Raw genomic sequence first — 13359 nt, 5'->3', positions numbered from 1 at the left:
ACCCTACAGCAACATCCCTTACCACTACCCAACTTTGTCCCTGACCTCACTCTGGCCCTACTGAACTTGTTTCATTTCCTCAAACACCCAATGTACTTTCTTGCTCCAGGCTGTGCTCTGATGGAAATGTCCTTCCTCTCTCCCCTTCTGATGAATTCCAGTTTACCCTTTGGGTCTCAACTCAAATGGAATTTCTGAGATCCTCTAGGATGATGGTTTAGATGCCCCTGTCATGGGCTACTGTGGGGAGTTCATCTTGTCACAGCCTTGATTGTAATTGTTCTCTCCAGTGCTGCTATAAGCTCCAAGACACAGACAAGGTCTGTCTTATTCATAGACCTATATGAAAGTAGGCTAACTGCAATAACATGCAATGTCATATATAAAACTCCAATGTGATAGACTTATTTTTGCATGGATAACGGTTTTAGGCATATTTGACAGATGGCAGGATGACTTCATCCATGCAATCATTCGGCTACCCAGGCCAGCAGAGGCTCTGCCACCATCAACAAGTGGCTCCCAAAGTCTCCCTAGAGGTTTTCTCTGTTCAATCCAGCCAAAAAGAAAAAGAGTACGAAGGAGTGCCTCATGGGAGGCTTTTATGGACCCAGTCTAGAAGTGTGTATATCACTGTCCACGTTCTCTAGGCAAGAACCCAGTCACATGGCCGCACCTAACTGCAAAGTGTGCTAGGACCTATGGTCCCTGGCTAGGCAATGACACCTGTGAAAGGTATATGGAAGGAAGAGCACAAATATTAGTGTTTAGGTAGCCATCTAACACATAGTAGCCAATCAATAAATAGTTTCTAAATCAGTCAACCAGTGAGTGAAAAAACTAGGGCAAAAGACGCCCCTCACATATGCTGAACTGTGGTACAGGACCACCCTCTCATGGCTACTTCAAATGACAAAACTACACACTACCATTGGTCAGGAAGGCAGGTGGAAATTATCGGTGTTCCATGTTCACTGGGAGAATAAAAGTGCCTGGCAGAGTACCCAGCATATAGTTTATGCTCAGTGAATGCCAGTTGAGTGAATTAATGATTGGGACTCAAAGACTATTGAGATTAGAAGTGACTTAAATGTCACCATGTTTATATTGTGCTGGCTTCCAGGCCCCACAGCATAGGAAGCTCACTCGCTCCCAGAGCAGCACCTGCCATCTCAGGTCATCCCCCACTGTTAGAAACTCCTCTCCGTCACTGAGCTAAAATCTGTCTCCCTGCACTATCCCCATATTTGTACTGTATCTGTCCCTTCAGATCATACAGAGCCTGTGTCCTCCAAAGGTGCTCAAACCTGGATGAACATCAAAACTACCAGGGAAGCTTTTAGAAAACTAAAAGCTAGGTGGCATCCCTAGAATTTCTGATTCAGTATATCTTCCGTGTTGTTCAGGAATCAATAGTTTGAGTAACTCCCCCAAATGACCCTGATGTGTAGCCTTCCTAGGAGACCATGTGTCTGATATTTCTCTCTGTGATAGAATCCTGCTTCCATCTCTGACTAGCTATAGTCCCTTGGACAAATCATTTAGCCTCTTTATTTGTCATCCCTAAAACTGTGACAAGAATTGTATCTGTGTTATAGGGTTGTTGGGAGGACCGGATGAGCATTCCCAATACAGCCTTTAGTATTGTGCCTGGACCATAGTAGGCCCTCATTAGACATAGATGACCATTATGATTGTCCCCCTCCTGCTCCTTGTACTTCTCCTGCTCCACTTCCTGAGCAACTTCTTAGGTATGTCAGAGCAACCATTACAGAACACTTCTGTCTCCAGGCCACTAAGCCTTTGTTTTCTTTTCTTTTTTTTTTTTTTTTTAATCCCTTCCCACACAACAGATTCATATTTCTTCTCTCACAGATTATATCCCAGGAGGAAGTGTGGTATTTCTGCACCCCAGAATTAGCAAAGATTGAAGCATCTGATGCAATAAATGTGATAATTGGGCTTCAGCTCCGAACTTCAAATGGCAGTCGCCACTGGTCCTAATAAAACAGCCGTACATTCTCTCTTCTTCCAGGAAAGTCTTCCCATAGGAGAACCCAAGATGGGCAAGCATCTGTAATGAAGGGGGAAACCAGAGAGATGAAATGGAAGCTCATTTTCTGAATGCTTTCATCCCGATGTGCTTAGTTGAGAGTAAGAGCCTAGCCCAAGTTAACTCATGAAGTTCCCAGAGTTTGTTGTGGATTTTTATCCGTTAGTCATCATAGTCAACACCACAGGAACAAAAGTAATGAAAATGGTGCCTGGGGAAGTGGGAAGGGCAGGTCTAAAAGTCCAGTGTGAAGTTAGAAATGAGGGGGAGAAGAGGTCAAATGTAAAAAGCAAAAATGAACACTAGTTAATGACAAGGTGTGGTGTGGACTTTGGGAAGATGGAAGTCAGAGTAAAAAAATCTGGACATTGTACAGGAGACACATTTTTCCTAAGTCTTATTTGATACCCATGGGTTCCTTTTTTTTTCCCCTTATAGTTAAAACTTGTCCTTATACAGTTGGGGAATGGAGAGGAGAAATTCATTTATAATCATAATAATTTGCATTAATAAAATGTTCTTCAAAAAGTACAGAAATGTTCACTTACATCCCTGTGAGTGAGAAGTCAACTAAATATCAATATCCTTGTCTAATAAATGACGAAAGCAAGTCTCAGGCAAGTGACTGACCCAGTGTCATACTTCTATGTTGTGCCAGGCCCAGGAGGACAATACATGTCTTCTAATTCCTACTCCAGTGTCCTTCATTCCAAATGCTGCCAGTGGCTTCTGGAATGTTCCACTCATTCACCCTCTCACTGTTCCTCAGTTTTTCCACACACATTCAAAGCTGCCATGTTTTTCTAAGCAGCTCTCATCCTCAGCTTACATGTCAGCCCCTCTGGAAGTTCTTGACTCCTGCAAGCTGACCTACTTGCTTCTTCCTTTGTGCACCCACAAAACTTTGCTTCTTCCTAATATGGAACATGGATATCACTGGGTCCTAATTTTTTTTTTGCAAGACCCCCACAACACACGATGATGACTTTCTTGAGGACTGGGACTATGTGTATCTTTGTATCCCCTGCATCTTTAGCATATAGTGGATCCTCCACAAATGTTTGCCTAATGGTTGATGGATAGATGGACAGATGGATGTATAGAGGGTCTTTCAAGGTTGAAATTTATTTTTTTTTAAAGATTTTATTTATTTATTTGAGAGAGAGAGAATGAGAGACAGAGAGCATGAGAGGGGGAAGGGTCAGAGGGCGAAGAGGGCTCCCCGCCGAGCAGGGAGCCCGATGCGGGACTCGATCCCGGGACTCCAGGATCATGACCTGAGCCGAAGGCAGTCACTTAACCAACTGAGCCACCCAGGCGCCCTCAAGGTTGAAATTTAAAGAAATATATGAGAAGCTAGCTTGCCGTCAACAGAGGGCTTTCTTGACCTTCTGATAAAGATAGAATCCTTCTGATGTTCTTGGTTTAGATCTGCTACCATAATTATTTATCTATAGTCTACCAGAATTCCCATTGCTAAAATATTTATTTGATACCAATCTTCAATATGCCCAAAAGGGAAAGAGCTTGTTCCAGGCAACAGTACAGTAGGAATAGCAATCTTTAGGTAACCAGAATTTGAATCCTGATTCATCAAGTTATTGAGTATATGGATTTTTGCTAGTACCTTAGCCTCCTTATACCTCAGTTGCCTCTTGTGTTAAATGGAGACAATCATGGTCCCCACCCCCCAACCTGTACAAATGGTTTGTGAGGATTAAATGAGATAATAAATATAAAATACTTAATATGCACCAGCACTTTGGACAGCGCCTGACACAGAGTAAGTGCTCAATATGTGCAAACTCTTCTATTTTCCTGCTGCATGCATGCGAATCCTATGACCCAGAAAGTTGGCTGAAAGTCTGTATCTGCAGACCCAGAAAACCTGAAGGGGTGATTAAAGCTACTCTGGGGACTGAACCAGGTATAATTCATGGCATCCGTAGCCAACTTACTGCCCTTCTCCGAGCCTCAGTCCCTTCATCTGTTCTTGCAGAACTGCTTCGATGTTGTCGTGAGCTCCAGATCAAGCTTTCCCCCTGCCCTTAGCCCATCCTGAGATATGACTTGAACTGTAAGCTCCCTGACGCAGGGACTGCTTAATGCTCATCCTTGCACATCTGGGCCCAACTTGCTCCCCTGGAGTCCCTTTGTAAAGTTTTGCTGAGTTGAAATAAACTTGTCTAAATTGCTTAACACGCTCTTTGCGGGACTTAGTCAAACTCCTGAACACTAAGCTCCAGAAAGGTTCTGGCCCATTACCCCTATTCCCCTGCAAGCAGTTAGTGAACTTTAATGATCCTGCTGCCCTCAGCATGGCACCAAGCCCACTCCCTCCCAGATCGCTCCCGGATCCTCTCTGGGAGCCAGTGGCCTCCGAAAGTCCTGGCAACACCGCTTTCCCAGCAGCATTTGGGAAGTGAGGCCAAGTTCTCTGTGAAGTTAATGAAATGACCTTCTTTTAGGTTCTGGGCAATCTAGCCTCGTGTTCATAGACAGAATGCTCTCTCTGGAGTTGTGAGCTCTTTAGTTTTTATGTCTGTGCCTACCTAGCACAGCACCCGGAACATAACAAACATTCAACATATGATGAATAGAATGAATGAGTGAGTGAGTGAGTGAATGAATGAGGCATAGTTTTTTTCATAGTATCAGCCTCAAAATGTGTAGCATTTACCTAATACAGGACCAGCCAGAGCTGCTTTTACTGTTTTCTAATAAAAAATGTCTTGTCCCATGAGTGATTTTATGACCTCTATAAGCAAAGGGCGGGGGGTGGGGGGGAAGCAACAGAATCTTTTGGTCATTTCAATATATACTCTCTCCAACCTTCTGCTCTTTCAAGAAGTCTCAGTTCAGAAATATCTGTAATAGGTGAGCAATGATAATGTCATTGCATAAAGATTGATGGAAACAGATATAAACCCAAAATGTTTTTAGTGCCAGAAATACTGTTTGCTCAACAATAAGTTACATCCAAGGACTTAAACATTTCCCACAGAGGTCAGCAGTTCTGTAAGCAAGGCACTGAAATCCATACGTCTGCCGGATGGGCGCTGTGTCTGGCATGAAAAAGAAAAAGTCAAATCTGTTAACATCGATTCCCAGAGGAGACAATCCTGCCTTTTCTGATTATTGTTCAGGTGTGTCATTCTTCCAAGAGCCAGCCTCTGGAGGCTTGTTAGACCTGTTATAAAATTAAAAAGCTTTGTTTTAAAATTTATAAATCTTTTTTTTAACTCCTGGAAATAAAGATGTAGCCCACAGATGTCCATCCTGTGTGAGTCTTAGAGGCACTTCTCTTTCTGCAGGCATTGCTATTGCTATAATTGGCCATGTTTTGAAGCAAACCACCTGGACCAAACTATATCCTTGGCTTTCTCTGTGATTTTCAAGTATTGCTCTTTGTCATGATAGCACCTGTTAGCTGAGAATCATGATTTTGGAGTCAAAGTATTTGAGATTAGCAAGTATAATAATAAAAAAATTTTTTGAAGGGGCACCTGGCAGGCGCAGTCGGAAGAGCATGAGACTCTTGATCTCTGGGTTGTGAGTTCGAGCCTCATGTTGGGTGTAGAGATTACTAAAAAAAAAAAATTTTTTAAGAAAATATAATAATGGTAATTATTAGAAATTTTAATTAGAAAATATAATAGTAACATTTGAGTGCTACGTGCTTCGTCTTCTACTTTGTTGAGTCATTACAACCTATAACCTGTGTACATTATTATTTACATGGTGTGGATGAGGGGAGTCATCACCTATTAACTTCTGAAATACAAAATAATGTACTTAGGATGTGTATTTTTTATTGTCTCTCCTCTCACTAGAATATGAGTTTTATGAATGAAAGAAATCATTTTTTTCTCTTCTGTTCATTGACGTATCCCAAGCTCAAGAACAGAGCCTAGCACATAGTAAGCCTTCTACCCATGTTTCACTGGTGGAAAAACTGAGTTTCAGAGCCACGCAGTGATTTACTGAAGATGGACATGGTGTGCACATTGGCAAGAAAGACCAGGTCTCCTTACCGCCTTCTCAGTCCTTTGTCTAAACCCCAATTCAATCTTGCCGCACTTTTATTATGCTATAAAATAAATAACTGTTTATAAGTTCATTGCCAGGCACATTATTGCTTTTATATCACATCAAAGAACTTGAGACAGGTGAAAGATATAGCCCTATCAATTTGTCTCAGAAACTTAAATTTCCTTCCTCCTCAGAATCCATGCAAAGGCCCATTTTGAGGACAGGAGCCAGTCGCTAATAGAAGACTGCCTCCAACACCTCTACCTCCATATCAGGCCAAGGTTGCTGTAGAGTTTGGCTTTAGGAATTGTGAAATCCATCATCGGAATTGAGGGCCCTTTTCTGTTCCTATCTGTCAGACTCCCATGGAACCTTAGGACCCACCTAAGGTCAAAATGCTGAGATGTTTTCAGCTCTTGGATCCTAAGCAGATTGGTGTCTTCTAGGGAAAATCCAGATGCTGGAAGAAGTAACATGGGAGTGACTCACCCCTACCTGAATCAGACATTGAGTCCATGGGCCTAGTGTAGAGGGGGGAGGTCCTGGATGGTGACTGAAGAAGGAAGTGAAAATTTTAGAAGTAAGGATGTATTAAAATAAAGGGACTTGTGTTTAGCTTTCTGAAAAGAGGAAAGGCATCAGAACCTGACAAGAGGATATATTCATTTGAGCATGGGTTGTTTTCTCATCACCAGCAATACACCATATATCCTAATCCTCATATTAATATCTCCTCATTCTGTTAAAATTGGAATATGTCACTCTTGGTAGAAGACGTATGTAGAGATATTTTTCTACTTATGATGTGCCTAGACTGCTCTGCTGTCATACCCATTCACAAGGCTACTGGCCAGAAGGGAGGGGCTTATCTGAACTCTTACCAAGTCAGGTGGCCCAGGTACATTAAATCTATGACCTTGAACCATTTAGTACCATGCTCCATTCAGGGATGCACTGCAGTCTTTTAGGGTAATGATAATAACAAGTATGAGTCCTCATAAAATCCTTAGAAATCACTTTCTGCAATGTTTTTAAAGTTTAGATTATTATAAAATCATCCTAAGTTAGTTATAGCAGAGATTCTTATTTCCATTTTATAAGATAGAAATCTGAATTAAAGTTAGTTAAGCTAATGACATGCCCTGGGTCACAGAACTGGTAAATGACAAAGCCCAAATCCAGGGTCCGCTGGTTTTTCAGTTCTTTCTACCAAGACATTCTGCCTGCTGCCCACATCATACCTCTAGCTGGATGTCCTGTAGGCTTCTCAAATATACATGGAAACCACCAAATTCTTCCCCTCTCAACAACACCCACTTCTCTTCCTCCTGATTCTTTAACAATTGCCCTTCCCCAATCACCTACCCTAGAAACCTTGGAGTCCCCCTTTCATATCCATCCTTTCTCCTAACCTCTAGGAGTTAACCCAGGACTTTCATTTTAGACATGTGAATCAAAGTTCTCTCTTCCCTGTTGTCACTGGCCTTGCCTTGATTCAGGCCTTCATCACCTCTTTGTTGGCCTACAGTAATACCGAATGGTTTGATTCATTCAATGACTCATCATTGAAGCTGTGCTGTATACCAAGCACCATGCTTGGTGATGGGGAGACTGTTTTGAGCAGACATGGACCTTGTGTACATGGTGTTCTGTTCTCTAATTAGTAGTAATCAAATAAGCACTCCAACATATATAAAAGTGCAACTGTGGCAGTTGCTCCAAAGGCAAATCCATGATCATCCTTCTGGCAGTGCCAGGACAAAGTGATATTTCCAAACCACATGTATGCTCATGGCACGCTCTCTGCTCTAAGAGGTTCCTGACTGCCCATTGTCTACGTGGTAAAATCCAAACACATTAGCCAGGTTTACATGTCTCTTCATGATCTGGCTCTGAACTCTAGATTAGGTTGCAAGCCACTGCACCCTCATTTCTCCCCCACCCCTCACTCAATTAACTCATCCTATGACTAAGCCTAATATGATCTTCACATCTTGCCATTCCGGAAACGACTCTGTTCCTTCATTCTTCCACATCGTGTCTTAAGCAAAACTCTCTTCCAGAAATACTATTCCTCTAGCTATACATAGAGATATCCTACTAACCCTCCAGACTCAGCTTAAATGCCCCTTCCCACTTCCTCGATGTAACTAATTCTTCCTTATGTTTCTAGCACATTTTTCACACCACTCATAGCACTTATCCCATTGGAATATAGTTACTTTTAACTCTTTCTACCTCCCACCTCACCAGATGGTGAACCACTTGTGGGCAGAGATTGTTTTAATTCATGTACGTTTGAATTTATGTTTATGTGACTGCATGAACCAGAACACAAACACATAATAGGGGAGACAAAAATATTTTGTTCATTTGTTATCTCTCTTCACTATGGGTCTTCAATTTCTCATGAGTACTCCTTTGTCCCCAATTTAGTTTTGAAAAGTTTTCTCTCCTGTTATTTATTACTGTGTGTGTGTGTTGTTGTTTTTTTAGAAATGATGTGCAAATAATTCCAGAGGGTTTTTTTTAATAGATTTTATTCATTTATTTGAGAGAGAGAGAAAGAACACATGCAAGTGGGGGGAGGGGCAGAGGGAGAGGGAAAGAGAATCCCAAGCAGACTCCTCGCTAAGCGCGGAGCCAGTCACGGGGCTCCATCTCCCAACCCTGAGATCACTATCCAAGCCAAAATCAAGAGTTGGCCACTCAACCAACTAAGCCGCACAGGTGCCCCAATTCCAGAGGTTTTTACATCATCATATTGTACTGTTATCTCTTCTCTATGCACAGTGAGTCTCCTACCCCTCCTGCTTTTTAAACCTCTGGCCCAAGGACAGCTTTTGCATTCAAAGGACAGGATTTGCATAATCATTGGTTAAATGATTACAAAGTGGCCATAACAAAATATTGAAAAATGTTCTTTGGGAACGCTTTGATCTGTGCGTTTCATGGGGGCAAATTATCAGGAAGGGATGAAGTAACTGTCAACTCTGTTTCCATTACCTTTCCAACTTTAGCCAGTCTAGATCTTGTCTCTCTGTGCTTGAATCACCATTGTTGCCAACTGGTTCCAAGGGTTTGCAACAGGAAATTGAGAAATACATGAGAATAGTTGAGAACAGTTCTTTGAGAAACTGATTTTACAACGTGATAAGAATGGTGGAAGAAAAATGTAGTTATTAACTAAAAACATTGTTGGGAAGGAGATAAGCTTTTATTTAAAAATGTACACTTCTTTTAAAGACCTACAGATTTCTAGGATCTAACAACTGAAATGAACCATTTCTTAAAGACTATAAAACTTCATATTCCACAACCTAACAGTCACAGAAACAAAGTCATAAAATACAGAATTATGGCCAGATTACTTATGTAGACCAAAATCATTTTAGAGGGGAGGGGGGGTGGGGGGATGGGTTAGCCCGGTGATGGGTATTAAGGAGGGCACGTACTGCATGGAGCCCTGGGTGTTATATGAAAACAATGAATTATGGATCACTACATCAAAAACTAATGATGTATTGTATGGTGACTAACATAACATAATAAAATAAAGTTTTAAAAAAACACAGAATCATGGATAGATATCTTTGTAACATATAAAATGAAAAAAAAAATTAATAGCCCAGCAGAATTGCTGTAGAGACCAAGATATGACTTACCTTTCCATTACTAAAGGATGTGACAGTGGAATTATGCATCAGCAAGTGCTCACTTGCACCCATGTGCATGCCAAGAGACACTGATTCTCTCAGTGGCAAAACTCCCAGGTGAGCCCCTCCCTGCTTGAGCAGCCTCAACCGCTTACCTCGAACACCAGACAAGCATTATCATTTTCACTGGATGTCATAACTTTCAAAAGAGAAGTAGGGACTTGAATGTTGGTAATAAACTGCTATTCTGGTAAACAGTGGTAACTCGGGCTAAATTCTTTTTTGTGTATCCATCGTTGTGTAGTAACAAACTGCATCCACAATTTAGGAGCCTAAGGCAACAACCATTTTATTATATCTCATAGTTTTGAGCGTTGGGGACCAGCTCAGGGCTCAGCTGGGCAGGTCTTCAACTTCACATGGCCTTGAATGTGGTTCCTATGTAATATCCTGCTGGTGGCCGGGCTGGTCCATGACAGCTTTACTCGCTTCTCCTGGTGCTTTGGCAGAAATGGCTGGACAACTTGGCTCTGCTGGGCCCTCCCTCTCTCCACAGATTGTCAAGGTTTCTCGACATGGTCTCTTCCAAAGAGTAGTCAGACTTCTCAAGAGACCACATGGAAGCTGCACATCCTCTTTCAGGCTAGTCCTAGAACTGGCAGTCAGAGGCCAACATAGATTCAAGGGGAGGGGAAATAGACCACCATCTGTCACTGGAAGGAGGTGTCAGGGAATTTATAGCTGCCTCTAATCCACCAGAGAGTATTAACAAAATTACTGTGTTTATTTGACGTAGGATTTGTACTTCAGATTTATAACCTAAACAAAATCGATCATTTGTTCATTCAGTTATTTAAAAAGTATTAAGCACTGGGGTGCCTGGGTGGCTCAGTCAGTTAAGCATCTGACTTTGGCTCAGGTCATGATCTCAGGGTCCTGGGATCAAGCCCTGTGAGGCTCACTGCTCTGCTTCTCTCCGGCTCCCTCTGCCCTTTCCCCCACTCCTGCTGGCTCTCTTACTCTCTTGCTCTCTCACTCAAATAAATAAGTATAATCTTTAAAAAATGTATTAAGCACTTGTTAGTGTGCATAGCACCATGCCATCTACTGAGAGAGATTGAGAAGTACAGAGCACAGTCTCTCCCCTCTAGGACTGTGCACCTAGATGGGAACACAAAAGAAGCACACAGCAAGTAATTAGAGTATGTGATAATATAATTAAAGTGGCAGAAGGCACATCTCAGAATGCACAATGTGGCCACCACAAATGCCTACAGGGCTCAGGTAAGCACAAAAAAGAGAGAGGTGAGCTGTCCAGAGACTACTAGAAAGTGTGATGGGAACAGGGGAGAACTGGAGAGTTCATGCCATTTCTAAAGAGTCAGGTCTGCTCAGCTTCAGCCAGTGACTGTCATATGAGAATATGGGACGATGAGGCCACAACTGCCAATTTTTCAAGAACGTATAAATCTCCCAATTGTTACATGTTGACAATTAATTCAAATTCGGCCTATGTACCCACCAGTTTTTAGCCTCTAAAATGGACAATAGATGCTTTGACGACTTGCAAGATGAAGAGATGAGGTTAGACTAGAGCAGTGCTATGTACTGTAGGTTGCAGACCCGTGGCAGGCTGTGGACACTTTATTACTGATCCGCAGTGAAATAAGTAAAAGTCTTGAGAAAAAGCTTTTAGGCTCTCAGAGCAATTTAACATCCAAGCCTGTCATTGGTGCACTTGTCTTGGGCACAGGCCAGCTCTGGTGTTGCAGAACGTGGGCAGCGAGCCGGGTTTGGTGTGAGCAGCGCACTAGGCATGCGCAATAGGACCGCAGGGGACCACGTGCTGGAATGAATGCCCGTGCGGAAGCTTCAAGAAGAATTTGTCCCTCAAGTAATAGATCGAGTTGGGATAAGCTCGGAATAGCATGCCCAAATATTAGAGTCCAGAAAGCACCAAGGTCTTAAGGGGAGAGATTATTTGTGAGGGTTGCTGGGGAAGGTGGGATGGATGGGTAATGACTACAGAGAGTTTCAGATGAGAAATACAGGTGGCTTTGAACGGAGTCAGGCGTCACTAACTTCCTACGGTGCCCTTTCCTCTCAAATTCCACCCTCACCAGGACCAGTCCACAAAGCAGCCAACACTTCCTTATATGAAATCCAATAAACCTTTTTTTTTTTGCATCATTTAATACCTTATACTATAAATTATCCTTCTGTAAGTCGATTGTGTTTCCTTCCTTATATTTTAAGCACTTTAGGAGCAAAAACTCCCTTACCCCAGCTCCGAGTCTCCTTCAGAATCTAGCACAATCTCTTGCCCATAGTGGATATATTCGTTTGGTATGTGCTGACGAACAAGATGGGTAGTCTTCCTGGGGAGACTCAAGGGATAAGAGTGTTTTGAATAGATGAGCCCAGAAGAATAAAGAGTTAGAAACCAGATAAGAAATGGTTGCAGGGGCCTAAGAGGAATGCTGAGGCCAGGAACTAGAAAGGACAAACTAATGTAGGGATGTGGGTAGTGAAGAAATATTTACATGCAGTGCCCACGAAGCCATAGCATTGGTGTCCTGAAGTCTCACACCACATTCATGTATGGCTGATACTTTATCGAGAAACAGAATATACTCCATTACTTAAAAGTTTCCCAGATTATGAAAATTTATTCTTTCAAGCATCTACATATATTTTTTTAAATCTCTCATTGTGTGCATCAGTTTATTTAGTTAGTTATATGAACTACATAGTAAATATCTTAGGCTTTGTGAGTCTTATGATCTCAGGAGCAACTGCTCAACTCTTCCATTGCAATTGGAAAGCACTCATCCACAATATATACATGAATGGGTGTGGCAACGTTTCCATAAAACTTTATTTACAAAAACAGGGAATGGGCTGGATTTGCCTTGTAGGTGCCATAATTTGCCAGCTCCTATTCTAGATTACTAAAATTGCCAGAGCTTAACTTTTTGTAATAGAGGAGTTTGGCTGTAACTTGGTTTGTAAAAAATAAAAAATAAAATGACAGAAATAGAATTTTTCCTGTGTAGAGAAGTTCGATTCTCCTTGCATCACCCAACTGCAGTAACAGCCAGACCCCCTGTTTAACCTCTCATCTGAAGAGTGATGTATACAGCCTCTGCCCCCACCTCCACCCACTGCTCCACTGCACTCTCCACTCCTCTCTATTATGTCCATGTGCCATAGGGCACTGTCTCTTATGCCACTGATTTTGTTAAGAAATGGGAGTTTGCCATCAGCCAGCAAGCCATGGGAAAGAATTACAATTCATAAGCGCTCTAGCTTTAAAGCAAAGATAAGCAACAGCTATTTGTATTGAATTCAACGCTAAGTTTATGTTCCCTTCCCCTCTTGATTTCCAAAATAAATTAAACACTGAGTTTCTAACATTCATACCCATGGTAGATAGCATCCTACATATACGCCTATTAAAAAAGGGCTTCCCGCTTCAGTGATATTCACAGTTTCTCTGACACAAAGAAGATCTGTCTTCATAAGCCTCTTTAGCTGAACGTTGCACTGCAAGATGAAATACTTGACAGCGTGGCCTGTTTAGACATAGACATCTCCCCCAGGGGCACACACTCTTAC

The 13359-nt window shown here is 42.0% G+C and overlaps 1 protein-coding gene across 4 annotated transcripts in view; it reads left to right on the top strand.

The window, feature by feature from the left end:
* SAMD12 (sterile alpha motif domain containing 12) overlaps window positions 1-13359 on the top strand; it is a 385968-nt gene that overhangs the window by 344662 nt on the left and 27947 nt on the right. The gene's annotated exons all lie outside the window — the stretch shown is intronic.

This window comes from Leptonychotes weddellii, chromosome 4 (assembly GCF_054177405.1).
Source record: "Leptonychotes weddellii isolate Sample4059 chromosome 4, ASM5417740v2, whole genome shotgun sequence".
Classification (NCBI taxonomy): domain Eukaryota; kingdom Metazoa; phylum Chordata; class Mammalia; order Carnivora; family Phocidae; genus Leptonychotes; species Leptonychotes weddellii.
Note: the sequence above shows the minus strand (reverse complement) of the source record. Positions and strands in the feature narration are given on the sequence as shown.